This window comes from Hordeum vulgare, chromosome 5H (genome assembly GCF_904849725.1).
Source record: "Hordeum vulgare subsp. vulgare chromosome 5H, MorexV3_pseudomolecules_assembly, whole genome shotgun sequence".
Lineage (NCBI taxonomy): Eukaryota > Viridiplantae > Streptophyta > Magnoliopsida > Poales > Poaceae > Hordeum > Hordeum vulgare.
In genome coordinates, this window is record NC_058522.1 from 207,081,765 (window position 1) to 207,099,157 (window position 17,393).

Genomic DNA, 17,393 nt, shown 5'->3' on the forward strand with positions numbered 1-17,393 from the left:
CCAAATGGTGCGTGGTAGCAACATCTACTGGATGGCATAGAGATTTGTAAAGCACACAAAGATCTGAAAGGTTCAATCCCGTTGACTAAAAACCTCTCTCACAAGCAAGATATGATAAAACCCCATGGATGTTAGATTCATTACAATCACATAGTGATGTGAACTAGATTATTGACTCTAGTGCATGTGGGAGACTGTTGGAAATATGCCCTAGAGGCAATAAACATTGTTTATTATTATATTTCCTTGTTCATGATAATCATTTATTATCCATGCCAGAATTGTATTGATTGGAAACTCAAATACATGTGTGGATACATAGACAACACACTGTCCCTAGTGAGCCTCTAGTTGACTAGCTCGTTGATCAAAGATAGTCAAGGTTTCCTGGCCATAGACAAGTGTTGTCACTTGATAATGGATCACATCATTAGGAGAATGATGTGATGGACAAGACCCAAACTATGAACATACCATATGATCGTGTCAGTTTATTGCTACTGTTTTAAAAAACGACAAACTTTCAAAAACGACATATTAGGTTTCTTTCCAAACCATAATTCATACGGTGTTGTCTCAACGGATTTAGACGGTGCCCTATTTAAAGTGAATGCGGAAGTTTCTAATGCATATCCCCAAAATGATAGCGGTAAATCAGTAAGAGACATCATAGATCGCACCATATCCAATAAGGTGCGTTTCCGACGTTCAGACACATCGTTACGCTATGGTGTGCCAGGCAGCATGAGTTGTGAAACAATTTCACATTTTCTTAAGTGCGTGCCAAACTCATGACTCAAATATTCTCCTCCACGATCAGATCGTAGGAACTTTATTTTCTTGTCACGTTTATTCTCTACCTCACTCTGAAATTCCTTGAAACTTTCAAAGGTTTCAGATTTGTGCTTCATTAAGTAGACATACCCATATCTACTTAAATCATGAGTGAGGGTGAGAACATAACAATAGCCACCGCGAGCCTCAACACTCATTGGACCGCATACATCGGTGTGTATTATTTGCAACAAGTTGGTTGCGCGCTCCATTATTCCATAGAACGGAGTCTTGGTCATCTTTCCCATGAGGCACGGTTCGCATGTGTCAAATGATTCAAAATCAAGTGACTCCAAAAGTCCATCTGTATGGAGTTTCTTCATGCGCTTGACATTGATATGACCAAGGTGGCAGCGCCACAAGTATGTGGGACTATCATTATCAACCTTACATCTTTTGGTACTCACACTATGAATATGTGTAACATCACGTTCGAGATTCATCAAGAATAAACCATTGACCAGTGGGGCATGACCATAAAACATATCACTCATATAAATAGAACAACCATTATTCTCAGATTTAAATGAGTAGCCATCTCGCATCAAGCAATTTCCCGATACAATGTTCATGACTAAAGCTGGTACTAGATAACAATTATTAAGGTTTAAAACTAATCCTGAAGGTAGATGTAGAGGTAGCGTGCCGGCGACGATCACATCGACCTTGGAACCATTCTCGATGCGCATCGTCACCTCGTCCTTTGCCAGCCTTCGCTTATTCCTTAGTTCTTGTTTTGAGTTGCAAATGTGAGCAACAACACCGGTATCAAATACCTAGGAGCTAATACGAGCGCTGGTAAGGTACACATCAAATAAATTTATATAATATATACCTTTGACGTTGCCGACCTTCTTATCCGCTAAGTACTTGGGGTAGTTCCGCTTCCAGTGACCAGTTCCCTTGCAATAATAGCACTCAGTTTTAGGCTTGGGTCCTTTCTTTGGTTTCTTCCAGGCAACTAGTTTACCGGGCGCGGCAACTACTTTGCCGTCCTTCTTGAAGTTCTTTTTACCCGTGCCTTTGTTGAAACTAGTGGTCTTATGCACCATCAACACTTGATGTTCTTTCTTGATTTCCACCTCCGCTGATTTCAACATTGAATACAACTCGGGAATGGTCTTCTCCATCCCTTGCATGTTGTAGTTCATCACAAAGCCCTTATAGCTAGGTGGAAGCAACTGGAGGATTCTGTCAATCACCGTGTCATCCGGAAGTTCAACTCCCAACTAAGACAAGCGGTTGTGCAACCCAGACATTCTGAGTATGTGCTCACTGTCAGACCCATTCTCCTCCATCTTACAACTGAAGAACTTGTCAAAGACTTCATATCTCTCGACCTAGGAATGAGCTTGAAAAACTAGTTTGAGGTCCTGGAACATCTCATATGCTCCATGTTTCTCAAAACGCCTTTGGAGCCCCAGTTCTAAATTGTAAAGCATGCCACACTGAACCAGGGAGTAGTCATCACTCCACGACTGCCAGGCGTTCTGAACATCCTGGGCTGCTGAGGGAATGGGAGGATCACCTAGCGGTGCATCAAGGACATATCATTTCTTGTAAGTAATGAGGATGAACTTTAAATTCTGAGCCCAGTCCGCATAGTTGCTTCCATCATCTTTCAGCTTGGTTTTCCCTAGGAACGCGTTGAAGTTCAGTGCGACATTTGCATGGGCAATTGGATCTACAATATTTGTGAAGACAATTATAGACTAAGTTCATGATAATTAAGTTCATCTAATCAAATTATTTAATGAACTCCCACTCAGATAGATATCCCTCTAGTCAGCCAAGTGTTACATGATCCACGTCGACTAGCCCGTGTCCGATCATCACGTGAGACGGACTAGTCATCAATGGTGAGCATCTCCATGTTGATCGTATCATCCATGCGACTCATGTTCGACCTTTCGGTCTCTCGTATTCACAGGCCATGTCTGTACATGCTAGGCTCGTCGAGTCAACCTAAGTGTTTTGTGTGTGTAAATCTGGCTTACACCCGTTGTATTCGAACGTTAGAATCTATCACACCCTATCATCACGTGGTGCCTCAAGACAATGATCCTTCACAACGGTGCACACTTACTTATCTCAAAATTTAATGAGGGATCATCTTATCTTTGCACGCCGTCGTTCTAAGCAATAAGATGAAAAACATGATAATCATCACATGCAATCATATAGTGACATGATATGGCCATTATCATCTTGCTCCTTTGATTTCCATCTTCGGGGCACGACATGATCATCATTGTCATCAGCATGACACCATGATCTCCATCATTGTGTCTCCGTGAAGTCGTCTCGCCAACTATTACTTCTACTACTATGGCTAATGGTTATCAATAAAGTAAAGTAATTACATGGCGTTGCATCTCATACAATAAATTAAGACAACTCCTATGGCTCCTTCCCGTTGTCATACTCATCGACATGCAAGTCGTGAATCCTATTACAAGAACATGATCAATCTCATACATCACATCCTTTTGGCCATATCACGTCACATAGCATACCCTGCAAAAACAAGATAGACGTCCTCTAATTGTTGTTGCAAGTTTTACGTGGCTGATTTGGGTTTCTAGCAAGAACGCTTCTTACCTACGTGACAACCACAACGTTGATATGCCAATGCTATTTACCCTTCATAAGGACCCTTTTCATCGAATCCAATTCGACTAAAGTGGGAGAGACAGACACCCGCTAGCCACCTTATGCAACAAGTGCATGTCAGGCGGTGGAACCAGTCTCACGTAAGCGTACATGTAAAGTCCGTCCGGGCTGCTTCATACCACAATACCGCCGAAAAAAGATAGGACTAGTAACGACAAGCAATTGACAAAATCATCGCCCACAACTTTTGTGTTCTACTCGTGCATAGAATCTACGCATAGAACCTGGCTCTGATATCACTGTTGGGGAACGTAGTAGTAATTGAAAAAAATTCTTGCGCTTCACCAAGATCCATCTAGGAGAAACCAGCAACGAGCAAGGGGTAAAACATCTTCATACCTTTGAAGATCGCTCAGCGGAAGCGTTACTGCGAACGCGATTGATGGAGTCGTACTCGCCGATCTAAGCACCGAACTACCGCGCCTCTGCGTTCAACACACGTGTAGCCCAGTGATGTCTCCTTCACCTTGATCCAGCAAGGAGAGAGGAGAAGTTGAGGGAGAGCTCCGGCAGCACGACGACGTGGTGATGGTGGAGCTGCGTGGTACTCCGGCAGGGCTTCGCCAAGCGCTACGGAGGAGGAGGAGGAGGAGAGGTAGGGCTGCGTCGAGGGAGAGATCAACTTGTGTGTGCAGCCCTCCCAAATCCTTGGGTATATATAGGAGGAGGGGAGGGCTGGCCGGCCACCCTAGGGTTTCCCCTAGGTGGTGCGGTGCACCCTAGATGGAGGGGCGGCGACCCAAGAGGAGGAGGGGTGGCTTGCCACCCAAGGCAGTCACCGCGCCCTAGGGTTTGCTGCCCTATGTGCATTGGGCCAAGGTGGCTAGCGCACCAGCCCATCTAGGGGCTGGTTCCCATCCACTTTTGGCCCACGTGGCCCTCCGAGGCTGGTGGCCCCTCCTGGTGGACCCCCAGAACCCTTCCGGTGGTCCCGATACAATACCGACGATTCCCGAAACATTTCCGGCGATCAAATCTCCACTTCCTATATATGAATCTTTACGTTCGGACCATTCTGGAACTGCTAGTGGCATCCGGGATCTCATCCGGGACTCCAAACAACCTTCGGTAACCACATACTATTCCCAATACAACTCTAGCGTCATCGAACCTTAAGTGTGCAGACCCTACGGGTTCGGGAACCATGCATACATGACCGAGACACCTCTCCGGTCAATAACCAACAACGGGATGTGGATATCCATGTTGACTCCCACATGGTCCACAATGATCTCATCGGATGAACCACAATGTCGCGGATTCAATTAATCCTGCATGCAATTCACTTTGTCTACCGATATGACACTTACCCGAGATTCGATCGTCGGTATCCCTATACCTTGTTAAATCTCATTACCGGCAAGTCTCTTTACTCGTTCCGTAATACATCATCCCGTGGCTAACTCCTTAGTCACATTGAGCTCATTATGATGATGCATTACCGAGTGGACCCAGAGATATCTCTCCGTCACAGGGAGTGACAAATCCCAGTCTCGATTCATACCAACCCAACACACACTTTCAGAGATACCTGTAGTGCACCTTTGTCGGGGAAATCGACACCTATGGGAAGCTCGAATGGTCCCTTGATCGTTCGGCGGAGGGAGACAGGTGGTGCTGAGAGCGGAGCTAGCGATCAACACCGGCAAGGTTGTTTACCCACGTTCAGGCCGCTTGGCGTGTAAAACCCTACTCCTGCTTAGTTTATATTGGGGGCTTACTGTAGGATTATTTGCTACAATAATTTAGCTGGTGATTAGGGAGTATCAAATCCCAAAAGGTCCAACCTCTAGAAAATGAGCCTTGGGCCTCCTTTTATAGGCGAAGGGGTCACCAACAGTGTGCTCACGGGTTGCATAGTGAATAGGTTTCACCGATTATCTTCTACGATGGTGTCAGGGGCAGTAAATGCCTTGTGTGGCCCCTGACCTGCATCAAGGTGGCTTCGACACGTACCCAGGTGGATTGACACCTGGGTCTTGCGCTGGCGCATGAGGGATGCGCTGGAGCGGTGGGACTGTGGTAAAAACAGGGGAGGACATCTGGCAAGCGAAAGGAGCTTGCTGGCCTGGTGTCCCTGTCGAAGGACTTGATTATCTTCTCGGCAAGGAGGGCTTGCCGGGGGCTTGAATGTGTTCCCGACAAGGAGGGCTTGCCGAGGCCTTGCGAGTCTTTGTGAGTCTTCCCGGCAAGGAGGGCTTGTCGGGGCCTTGTATCTGTAGCTTTTGTACTCTGTGCCCTCGGAGAGGGGGCGTGGCCTCGGTGGGTTTTGGTTTGTCTTCATGCCAGTCTTCCTCGTGCGCTGCTGCCAGGGGCATTTCCGGTGCCCGTGCACAAATCTGGGGTACGGGACACCCTAGTCTCTAGTGCACCGACAGGAGCCCCGGGGCCTAGGCCACACACGCGCGCGGGGCATTGCTGGTCCAGCCCAAAGTGGTGCACGGGCTTCCATGACAGGGTACTCTGTAGCTTTGGAGTCGTTGCAAACGGTGTTTCCCACCGTCGCGCATTGAACGCGCGATGTGGGGAGGCGTGCGCATAGTGTCCAAGGTGGCCACACGCGCGCTGAGCCGTTGGTTGGGTACGCAAGGGTCGGCCTGTACGTCCACCCCCTCCACATAAGAGGGGAAAACACAAGCGCACAAGCCCCTCGTCTCCTCCTAGTTCTTTTCAATCCTGAAACCGCCGTCGTCTCCCTCTTCCATCTGAAGCTTTCTCCCCCACCCCACCTTTGCTTCCGAAGTCGCGCTCCGACGGCCGCAGCTTCCGCCGTCGTTATGGCGCCTAAGGGAGCCAAAGACAAGAAGGGGAAACCTGCTGTTGTGGAGAAAGAGTTGGCGAAGATGCGGAAGAAGTTCGCCTATTTTCCCCCGGGGCTCGACGCGTTCTTCCCTAAGCAGCGCTATCAGTACATGTGGCCGGCCAAGACGAAGGCGCATCCGGCCACCTGCATGACCCCGGGAGAGGCTGGCGGTGCTCCAGACAAGTATCCCTTCTTCACTGGTTAATTTTATTGCGGGCTCTCCCCTTGTTTTTTGAGTTCTTCATCGGCATCATGTATACCTACGGCTTCCATCTTCTGGATTTCACGTCGAATGTGGTGACATGCATGTCTATATTCGTGCATCTCTGCGAGAATTTTGCCGGGATCACCCCCAACACCGCCCTCTTCCGCCACTACTTCACCCCTCGCATCCAGGGAGGGGATGCTCTTTCGGGCTCCATCACTTGGATTCCGAGGCCTGGATGCAAGGAGATGTACCCGGATGGGGCCCTTCGGGAAAAGTGGTAAGAATGGCACGGGACGTGGTGTTGGATCCGCGAGGAGAAGTATCTGCCCTTCTGCGAGCCCACGACCGCCAAGATTGATTCTCGCGACAAGCATTGGAGCGACCTCGATCCGGATGATAAGAAGCTGACTGTCGCCATCAACACGATCATGCGTCTCAGGACCGTAGGGTTGAAGATGGATATGGTGGGTGCCAACTTCATCCGCAGGCGCATCGCCCCCCTCCAGAACAAGGGACGAAGGCTAGCCTCGGCCTTCGTGAATGCTACGGACATCATGCGGCTGAGGACCGGCCAATAATCTGACGATGATGGGGCATGCCTTCATTTGTCAAAAGCTTTTCAAGTCAGATACGAGGCCTCGGCTACCGCACGGTGTCGTACCCTTGTGCAATAATTCGACCTTAAGCGCACTCACGTCAATGATGCCGGAGTGTAACGCTCATGGCGTGGTTGCAACTTGGATCGAGCCCAAGGAGTTGGATGTCTTGTCCTTCTTTGACTACTTGTCGGAGAAACCCATGAGGGAAGAGACCGTCCTCGTCCGTGAGACCACTGACGAGGAGGGTGCGTACATCGCTACCCGGGACGAGGAACGGGCCCTTGCTGAAGCGACAGGGAGCGTCGACTTCTATGACGAGGGAGCATCCGACAAAGAGGCGCTGCAGGAGGAGGAGCTCGCCGGACAGCCGAGCAGCTCAGTGGCCGGGGGCCCTTCGGAGGAACGGGCGCCTGATGCAGAGGAGAAGGAGGAGGAGCCTCTAGCCCACCGGAGGTCCAAGCGAGTGCTTCGACACGCCGGCTCCCATCTCCCCGTCCGGCAAGCTCCGCCCGTCGTGCCCGTCAAGCGTCCCAGAGTCGCGTCTCCCCCGGCGGATGTCGAGGGGGGCGTGAATTTTGATTTCTCGGCCTTCAGCTCGGGGGAGGAGGGAGAGTACGTGCCTGAATATTTACCCTATTCGAACCCCTTGCCTTGTGTTCTTACTCATTGGGTACTAGTTCTTCTTCTCAGGAACACAGAGACGTTGGCCCAGAGGATGGCGAAGAGGGCCAAGGTGACGACAGGCGGCGGTTCTTCGACGAGTGCTTCAGAGGTGCCGCCGGCAACTTCCACTGCCCTAGTGCCTAGCCCCCGGCAGAGACCCCAGCGAGAGTCGCCGAGGCCTGCGACGGCTGAGGATGAGCCCCCGACAACCGATGTTGCCGGAGAGGGGACAACTACCCCTCACCAGCTTCACGAGGGTGAGCGTCCCAGCAAAGGACGCCTGAGAGTTTTTCCTTCTGTTTTCTTGGATGCCCATCTCGTTCTGATCGTCTTCTTCTTTGTCCTGTACCTCAGGCCTCTCCCCTACGGAGGAGATGGATGTCGACTCCGTCATCGACGAGACTGCGCAGGACACGGCTGCTGAGGCCGATAAGGTTGCCGCGAGCGAGTCTGCTGCGGTGGCGCGGGAACGGGCCACCCAGGAACCGACGGAGGAGTCCGCCGAGGGACCCAGAGTACACGCCGGTGATTCTCTTACTGTCGAGGCTAAGGGGGCAGTACTGGACGAGGGCCCCCCTCTTGCCGGCGAGGATGCTGGTGGCGACCAGCCTCCCATGTCTGGGCCTCCGCCAGCCAGTGAGGATGTTGCTGGCGACCAACCTCGTATGTCTGGGCCCCTGCCAGCCAGAGAGTACGTTCACGCTGGGGGCGGGCCGCACAGGATAGCCATGGAGGGGGAGAGCTTTGACGCCGAAATCTCCACCAGTGTCAGGCTCGAGATCATGGGGGGGATCGGAGCCCCGCGGCGGGAAGCTCGGTGAATAGCAGCTCTTCCAGTCCATGAGGGACAACGTCAGCCAGCTCAAGGCCCTTTATCAGGCCCGGAAGGAGAAAGTGGACTCTCGGGCGGCGTTTGTTCAGGTGGCAGAGGAGGCCTTTGAGAAGCGCTTCAAGGAGACGCGGACCCACTTTGCCGAGGCTCACCAGGAGTTGAAGGTTGATCGCGAAAAGCTGAGGGCCGAGCGGGACGAGCTCCTTCTGAAGTCGTCCGACATCCGGAAGGAGGAGGAAGAGGCCCGACGCCGTGTTTCTGACGAAGACGCCCGCCTCAATGTTCTTCGGATCAGTCTCGAATCCCATGAGGAGGAACTTGCCGATCGCGAGAAGGCGCTTAATGATAGGTTCCACGCCAAGGACGAAGAAGTTGAGAAGCTTGTGGCGCAGCGTACCCAAGAGCTCATGGATCAGCATAAGGATGCCCTTGCATCCCAGGCTTTGGTGCATGCCGGCAAGTTGCAGGAGGCCGGCGATAAGGCTGCCAGCGCCGAGGCTGCCACGGAGGAGCTTGCCGGCAAGTTGAAGAAGTTGGAAGAGTATCTTGAAGTCCTCGGCAAGGAGATCTCCACCCTCACAGTTGAGAGAGAGCATGCTCTCTCCAACTTGACGGAGACCCAAGCTGCCATTTTTGACAAGAGTGCTCAACTCCGCTCGGCCAATGCCTCCCTCGCCACCTTGCAGGACAAACTGACTCCTCTAGTGCGGGCTCTTGAAGAAAGCAAGGCCCGCGAGGAGGTCTTGGCTCAAAAACTCCTTGGCATGACGAAGCAGCTCGAGGCCGCCTCCGCCGACCGCGAGGGCTATACACGTGGCATGGAGTTGTGGACTGGACGTCTTGTCAACACCGCGGAAGGGATCTCCGTGCAAGTGTATTCTACGGATCTCCAAGGCTTCGGTTATTCTCCAGACCCGGAGGTGTCTCCAAGCATCAAGCTGACCCTGTTCTTCGAAAGCGTGATCGACCCTTTGAAGCAGATTCGAGCCAGCAAGGCGGTGCGCCTCATGAACGAGTCTCGAAGATTGTGACTGGGCGCCCTTCTCAAGGTCCTCACCAAGTTGGCGTACAAGAATCCCAGCATTGACCTCACCCTGGGGCATCTGCCAGAAGAGGAGAACCTCAAGGAACTCGAGAACCTGGTCATGCCCATTGTCGACAAGGTGTACCAGATCAAGAGGGTGCAAGGTCCGCACCGGGATTAATTTTTTTTGTTCTCCTGCTGCTGCGATTCTCAATCGAGAGCTGATGTATCTTATTCATGACTGTTAGTATTGTAATATACTAGATGTTCTTCATAAGTATTACCTTCCTCCCTTGCTCTTTTTGCATGGTTTCTCCTTGTGTTTCGTTGAGGGTTTGCCGGCTCAATTGGCTTTGCCGCAAGCGCTTCCGAGGGGTGGCTCTTGCCGGAGTCGTCACTGCCGGCAAGGTGCCTTGCCTCCCTCTGGGTTTTCCCATAGGTTGTCGAGCACGCTCTTTAAGCAAAAGGGGCACGCAAGGTTGGCCCCTTAAGTTATCGAGCGCGCTCCGAGACAACGTTTAGGATGCTTGTGATGGAGTTCCCTCGCGCACATGTTTCCATACAAATGTGTCAGTGACATGTAAATGGGAGGGTTGTATCCGCCCGAAGACTTACTTGAAGTTTTTGCAACTTATCTTTAGGTTGCGGTTCTTCTTTCTGTTTTGGGTAGATCGTCCTTGTCCTTTCCGCTGCCGTGGGCTTCCCCCGGCAAACTTGTGTGCGGGGTTGCATTTGTATTTTAAGAAAAAGAAAGAAGAGAAAATACGTGTTGGGACCTCTGCAGTCTATTAGCTCAGGCCTTTCACAAAATCTTAGATTATGCATGCGTATGATCTAACATGGAAATCTAAATGATGCTGTGGAACGTTATCCTTTATTCAACTGCACACAGGGTCTTCGCCTGGCTTTGTACAAAGGATTACATGCAACTTCGACAAGACTTGTACAAAAGGTGGCCGCTGGGAGGCCCGGCAACCTCTCCCTACAGGTTGAACTTTCGAAGATGTTCAATGTTCCAGGAATTGCTCACAAATGTGCCATCTTCGGTCTCCAGGCGGACAGCGCCGGGCCTGGTGGCTCGTACTACCCGATATGGGCCTTCCTACTTCTACGTCAACTTGTTTGAATTCTTGGCCGACTGAACATGCCGAAGAACAAGGTCGCCTTCCTCAAGACTTCTGGCTCGGACCTTGCGGCTATGGTAGCGAAGCAAGGCTTGCTGATAGCGAGTGGCTCGCACAGCCGCCTAAATCCGGGTCTCCTCGAGGAGCACTGCATCGTCCCGACGCAATTGCTCTTGCTCAAGCTCTTCATAAGCGAGCACTCGGGGTGACCCATAAATGAGTTCTGTGGGAAGAACTGCCTCCGCCCCGTAGATCAGGGAGAAGGGTGTTTGGCCGGTGGCTCGATTTGGCGTCGTTCTGATCGACCAAACAACCGCCGGTAGTTCATCAATCCAGTGCTTTCCATGCCTTCACAACTTGTTAAAAGTTCTTGTCTTGAGCCCCCGGAGTACTTCGGCGTTTGCTCTTTCAGCTTGACCATTGCTCCTTGGGTGGGCAACATAAGCGAAGCATATTTTGATGCCGAGGTCTTGGGCGTACTACATGAAGGCGCGACTCGTGAACTGGGTGCCATTCTCTGTGATGACCTTGTTCGGGACACCGAAACAACAGACAATTCCTTTGAAGAACTTGACGGCTGATTGGGCGGTCACCTGCCTCACTGGTTCTACCTCTGGGCACTTTTTGAACTTGTCAATTGCGACGTACAAGTACTCAAAGCCCTCGGCAGCGCGGGGGAAAGGGCCGAGAATATCGAGCCCCCAGACCGAGAATGGCCAGGAGAGAGGGATCGTTTGGAGAGCTTGGGCTGGCTGATGAAGCTTCCTTGAATGGAACTGGCACGCTTCACACTTGGTTACTAGTGCACGCGCATACTGGAGGAATGCCTTGCCGACAAGGGCTCTTGAACCTATGTGGGAGCCACATATCCCCCCATGTATCTAGGCCAACAACTCCAGTCCATCCTCTTGGGGGATGCACTTCAGCTTCACGTCGTTCAGCGGCCTTTTGTATAGGGCATCATCCACGAATTGGTACATGCTGGATTGACGGGCTACTCTTTTCACTTCTTCCTGCTCTTCGGGCAGGTCCCCAGTTTGGAGGTACCGGACTATGTGTTGCGCCCATGCCGGAGCCTGAGGTTCGACGACAAGGACTAAAGGCATATCCTCCGCCGGGGTGGTGTCTTTCCTGGCAGGCTTTGTATCTCCCTGGGCGGCTTCCTTTCTGGCAAGATCCTTGCTGGGTCTCCTTGGCAAGTCCACCGGAAAGCACTCGTCGAAGCTTAGCTTCCTCCTCTTTTCCGGCTTGGTGGATGGTGTCACGGAAGGTTGAGTCAGTCGTAGCACAAAAGTTCCCGGTTCCACGGGTAACTTAAGGGCTGCGTGCTTCGACAGCTCGTCCACGACGGTGTTTTTGGCATGGGGGACGTGCTCCGTTCGTAAACCATCGAAGCGTTCTTCAAACTTTCTCACTTCCTCCACGTAAGCTTCCATCAATGGGCTCTGGTAGTCCTTGTTCACCTGCCGGACTACTAGCTGTGTGTCTCCTCTGACGATGAGCTTCCTCATCCCTAGATCTATCGCGATCGTGAGGCCGGCAAGCAGCCCTTCATACTCGGCGGTGTTGTTGGTGGACTTCTCCCAGGAAAGTACATATGTATTACGTACTTGAGGTGTTCTCTAGTAGGTACAACTAGTAGCACGCCGACTCCAACGCCTTGCAGTGAGAACGCTCCATCAAAGTACATGACCCACTCTTGGCTGGACTCCTTGCCCAGGAGGGTTGATTCTGGTATTTCCTCGTCTGGCGTCGGGGTCCGTTCGGCAATAAACTTTGACAAATCCATGCTTTGGATGGTTGATGTGCTTTTGAACTTGAGACCGAAGCTGGACAACTCCAACGCCCACTCCACGATCCTGCCAGTTGCATCGGGGTTCTGCAAAACCCTTTGTAGCAGAAAGCGGGTGACGATGGTGATCTCGTGTGCTTGGAAGTAGTGGCGCAACTTCCTCGAGGCCATGAGAAGGCCGAAAATCAGTTTTTGCACCCCGGAGTATCTCGATCTGCCCCCTGCAAGAGGGAACTGACAAAATAAACCGGGCGCTGCACCATCTTTTTCTTCTGCACTAACCCGCCTGTTGGCGGGGGTTCCTCTTGATCGCCCCCAGACTCTGTCGGGGGTCCCTCGTTGCCGGTGTGCGCTTCCTCATCTGATGGCGTTGCCTTTCTTGGTGTATCTTCATCGTCTTCCCTCTGCACCACCAGGGTGGCGCTAACCACTTGGTTGGTTGCCGCTAGGTACAGGAGCAACAGTTCTTCTAGTTTAGGCTCTACCAGGATTGGCGTAGAGAAAAGGTATCGCTTCAAGTCTTGTAGCGCCATTTCTGCCTTGGCGGTCCAGTCCATCGGTCCCGCCTTCTTCAAGATTTTGAAGAATGGCAGGGTGCATTCGGCAGACTTGGAGATGAACCTGCTCAGGGCGTCTACACAGCCGACAAGGCATCGCACATCCTTGACGCGCTTTGGTGCCTCGATTTGTTCGATGGACTTGATCTTGTCGGGTTTAGCTTCGATCCCGCGTTGGGACACGAAGAACCCGAGAAGCTTGCCGGATGGAACACCGAAGACGCACTTTTCAGGGTTGACCTTGAGGTTGATCTTGTGGAGGTTAGCAAATGTCTCTTCCAGATCTTGCACGAGCGTTGACTTGTCCTTGGTTTTGACCACTATATCATCCATGTAGGCTTCGTGGTACGTGTGGAGTTGGGGCTCAAAACCAATCTGGATAACTCTTGCAAAGGCGGAGCCGACATTCTTCAACCCGAAGGGCATTCGTACAAAGCAGTATGTGCCACAGGGGGTGATGAAGGCGGTTTTCTCTTCATCTTCCTCGGCCATGTAAATCTGGTGATATCCTGAGTAGGCATCAAGGAGGGACATCATGTCATAGCGAGGGGTAGAGTCGACAATCTAGTCGATGCGCGGCAAGGGAAAAGGGTCTTTCGGGCAAGCTTTATTGACGTCGGTAAAGTCGATACAGAGCCGCCACTTCCCATTCGCCTTGCGCACTACAACCGGATTGGCCAACCATGTGGGATGGATGACTCCTGTGACCAGTCCTGCTGCTTCTAACTTCTTGATTTCCTCAGCAATGAACTCCTACTTCTCCAGGGCTTGCTTCCTCACCTTCTTCTTGACCGGCCGTGCGTGGGGGCAGGCAGTGAGGTGGTGCTCAATCACCTTCCTGGGAACACCGGGGATATCTGATGGTTGCCATTTAAAAAACATCGAGATTCAACCGTAGGAAGGCGATGAGCGCGCTTTCCTATTTGCTGTCAAGGGCCGAACTTATGGTGAAAGTTCCACCCGTGCCGTCCTCTCGGGCGGGTACCTTCTTGGTCTCCGGCAGGGTAGCCTTGGATTTCTTGTTTTGGGCAGTGGAGCTCTTCGGTGCGTCCTCGGTGGCAGCAAAGTACTGTGGAGAAGTGCGCTTGTCGGGATCAACATGGGAAGCCCTCTTGCCGGGATTCTTCTCTCCGTGGGTGATGCCTTGGCGGCAGGCGCCACCACTGACTCCCGGTACAGACGGTTGGTGCACATGAGTGTGTCCTTCTTGTCGGCGTTGAAGACGATGACGCCGACCGGCCCGGGCATCTTCAGGGTGTTGTAGACGTAGTGGGAAGCCACCATGAACTTGGCCAGTGGAGGGCGCCCGAGGATCCCGTTGTACGCGAACGGATTGTCAGCAATGTCGAAGACAACCTTCTCCGTCCGGTAGTTCTGGTCGCTGCCGAAGGTCACCGGCAATGTGATATTCCCCTTTGGTTGAAACTTCCCTGGGTTGATCCCTTGGAACGCTCCTGTTTCCTCAAGATCTTCGTCGGGAATCTGCAACCTCCGGATCACGTCGAGGGAGATCAGGTTTAGACTTGACCCGCCATCTACCAACATCTTCGGCACCTTGAGGTTGCGGATCGTTGGGGAGACCAACAACGGTAAACATCCGACAACCGTAATACGGTTTGGATGATCCTCAGAATCGAAGTTGATCGGTGTGTGTGACCACTTCAAAGGCCTATGAGTGCCGATGGAGGGCTCCGCCGCGCTCACCTCAAGCGCCCACTTCTTTAGTTGGCGGTGGGAAGAGTGAAGCGATGCTCCTCTATCGAGGCACATCATATCTGTTGCCCTCTGAAACTTGTGGTCGCTGGAGTCGTCATCTGGTAAGTCTTCATCCTCATCATCCTCCTTTCTTTCCCGTGTCGGCAAGGGCTTCACCCTCTTGTTCTTGAACTTGCCGGGGGGACCCCCTTGTCCGCCCTTATTCCTGCCTGATCCTTCGCCACCATCTCGGGCCTTTTCCTTGTCGCGTCTTTGGTACTTCACCCTCTGCTTCTCGGCAAGTTGTTCAACTTGTCGGTAGTGTTGGAGGTCGTGACCCTTGGTGCGGTGGATCATGCAGTACTGGGCGTCGGAGCCCTCCGGCTTGTCGACGGCCGCCAAGGTGTAGCAAGAGCCGCACCCGGCAGCGTCTTTGCTGGAAGCCTCGGCCTTCGCCTTCTTGGGGGTGTCGCCGTTGCCGGATGTCTCGACGGCAAACACGGCTTTGCCCTTCCGCTTCTTGTTCCGCCGCTTCCCCTTTTTCGTGGGGACATCGACGTCTTCGTCTTCGGAGTTGGCCTCTGCACCGGCGTCTTCATCGGGAAGCCTCCTCCCTTCTTTCGCTCGTGTACACTTGTCCGCCAAGGCGTAAAGCTCGGCGACATCGCAGACCTTGTTCATCGCAAGCTCCTCGCGCATCTTCCGATTTCGCATGTTCTGATGGAATGCGCTGATGACTGCGGTTGGGTGAAGATCCGAGATGTTGTGTTGTATGCGGCTGAATCTCTGGATGTACTTGCACAAAGTCTCACCCTCCTTGTGGGGATGATGTGCAAGTCGCTCTCCTGGCCTGGGGCCCGGTGGCTGCCTGTGAAGGCGCCAATGAAGTCCTGGAACAACTCCTTCCAGGAGGAAATGGAGTTCTTGGGTAGGTGCATCAACCACGACGTGACGTTGGGCTTGAGCACCAACGGGAAATAGTTGGCTAGTATCTTGTCGTCTCGGCCCCCAGCAGCATGCACCGCGTTGGTGTAGATGCTTAGGAACTCCGACGGGAGGGCCTTGACGTCGTACTTCTCCAGGATTTCCTGCTTGAAGGTACGGGAGCTGGGCCATTGGACCTGCCGCAACTCGCGGGTAAATGTTGGACATCCCACCTCGTAAGGTAGGTCGCTAGGATACCCCAACACAGGAGTGTCTGCAGCGGCTCCAGCGCGTCTGTCTGATTGACGGTGCATCTCTCATCGCTGTTCGATGAGAGTACGCGCGTCCTCCTTGCATCGCTCGTGAAGAACATCACGTTGATCGCGATTGGTCCGTGGGTCGGAAGACCCGGTCGACTCGTCATAGACGAGAACCCTTTGCCCCCGTCGTGGGGGAGAGTGCACCGTGGTGGTGGCAACTCCAGTGTTCTCGGTACGGTCGTGGGCGCTTTTGCTGAAAGGTCGTATCGACGTCCCCGCCTGCTGGGGCACGTCCCCATTGGCGAGGGCGACGAGACTCTGGATTGTAGCCCTCCACTCCTCGAGCATGTCCGCTGTTGGAGACAAGTCCAAGAGTAGTTGAGCTCGCTTCAGGGCTTCTGCTGGCGTGGGCGGCTTCGATATGTGCGAAGATCTCGAGGGGCTCTTACTTATAACTACGTTAAAAGGAGCGCCCCCTTGGTCCTGCGGTGGTGTGCCGCCCTGGCCGGTCGCAGAGCGTGTGCATCGGCCCTACGAGTCCTGGGAACAAGGCCCCGGAGTCCTTCGTGGGGGCGGCAAATCGCCCCCGCTCTGGCGTGGTCTGCCGCGCACGCCCTGGGAAGGCCGGGGTGAGCCCGTCCGTGTCGTCGTCTTGGAGGATGTCCTCACATACTTCAAAGTAGCGCGCCACCCGTGGGCTGCACAGCTGCATCCTTCGACGCCCCGACATGCGGATGGTCGTCGCGGTTGCGGACGATACCACTCGCCCGGGTCTTCTCTCCATAGTGTTGCAGAAGTTTGGGACCTCCACCTCCTTGTCCTGCGCCCGCACCCTCGCCCGCCCACGTTGGGGCAGGAGCATTGGGCGCGGGTGTGTCGATCGCCGCTGCACCCCTCCTCTTGGGGGCCATGGCGATGAAGAAGAACTAGTGCACTAATGGCTAGGTCGGATCAACGCGACCTCCACCCCTACCTAGCGCGCCAAAGATGTCGGGGAAATCGACACCTATGGGAAGCTCGAAGGGTCCCTTGATCGTTCGGCGGGGGGAGAGAGGTGGCGCCGAGAGTGGAGCTAGCGATCAACACCGGCAAGGTCGTTTACCCTGGTTCCGGCCGCTTGGCACGTAAAACCCTACTCCTGCTTAGTTTGTATTGGGGGTTTACTGTAGGATTATTTGCTACAGTAATTTAGCTGGTGATTAGGGAGTATCAAATCCCAAAAGGTCCAACCTCTAGAAAATGAGCCTTGGGACTCCTTTTATAGGCAAAGGGGTCACCAACAGCGTCCTCACGGGTTGCATAGTGAACATGGTTCATTACTTATCTTCTACGGTGGTGTTAGTGGCAGTAAATGCCTTGTCTAGCCCCTTACCTACATCAAGGTGGCTTCGACACGTACCCAGGT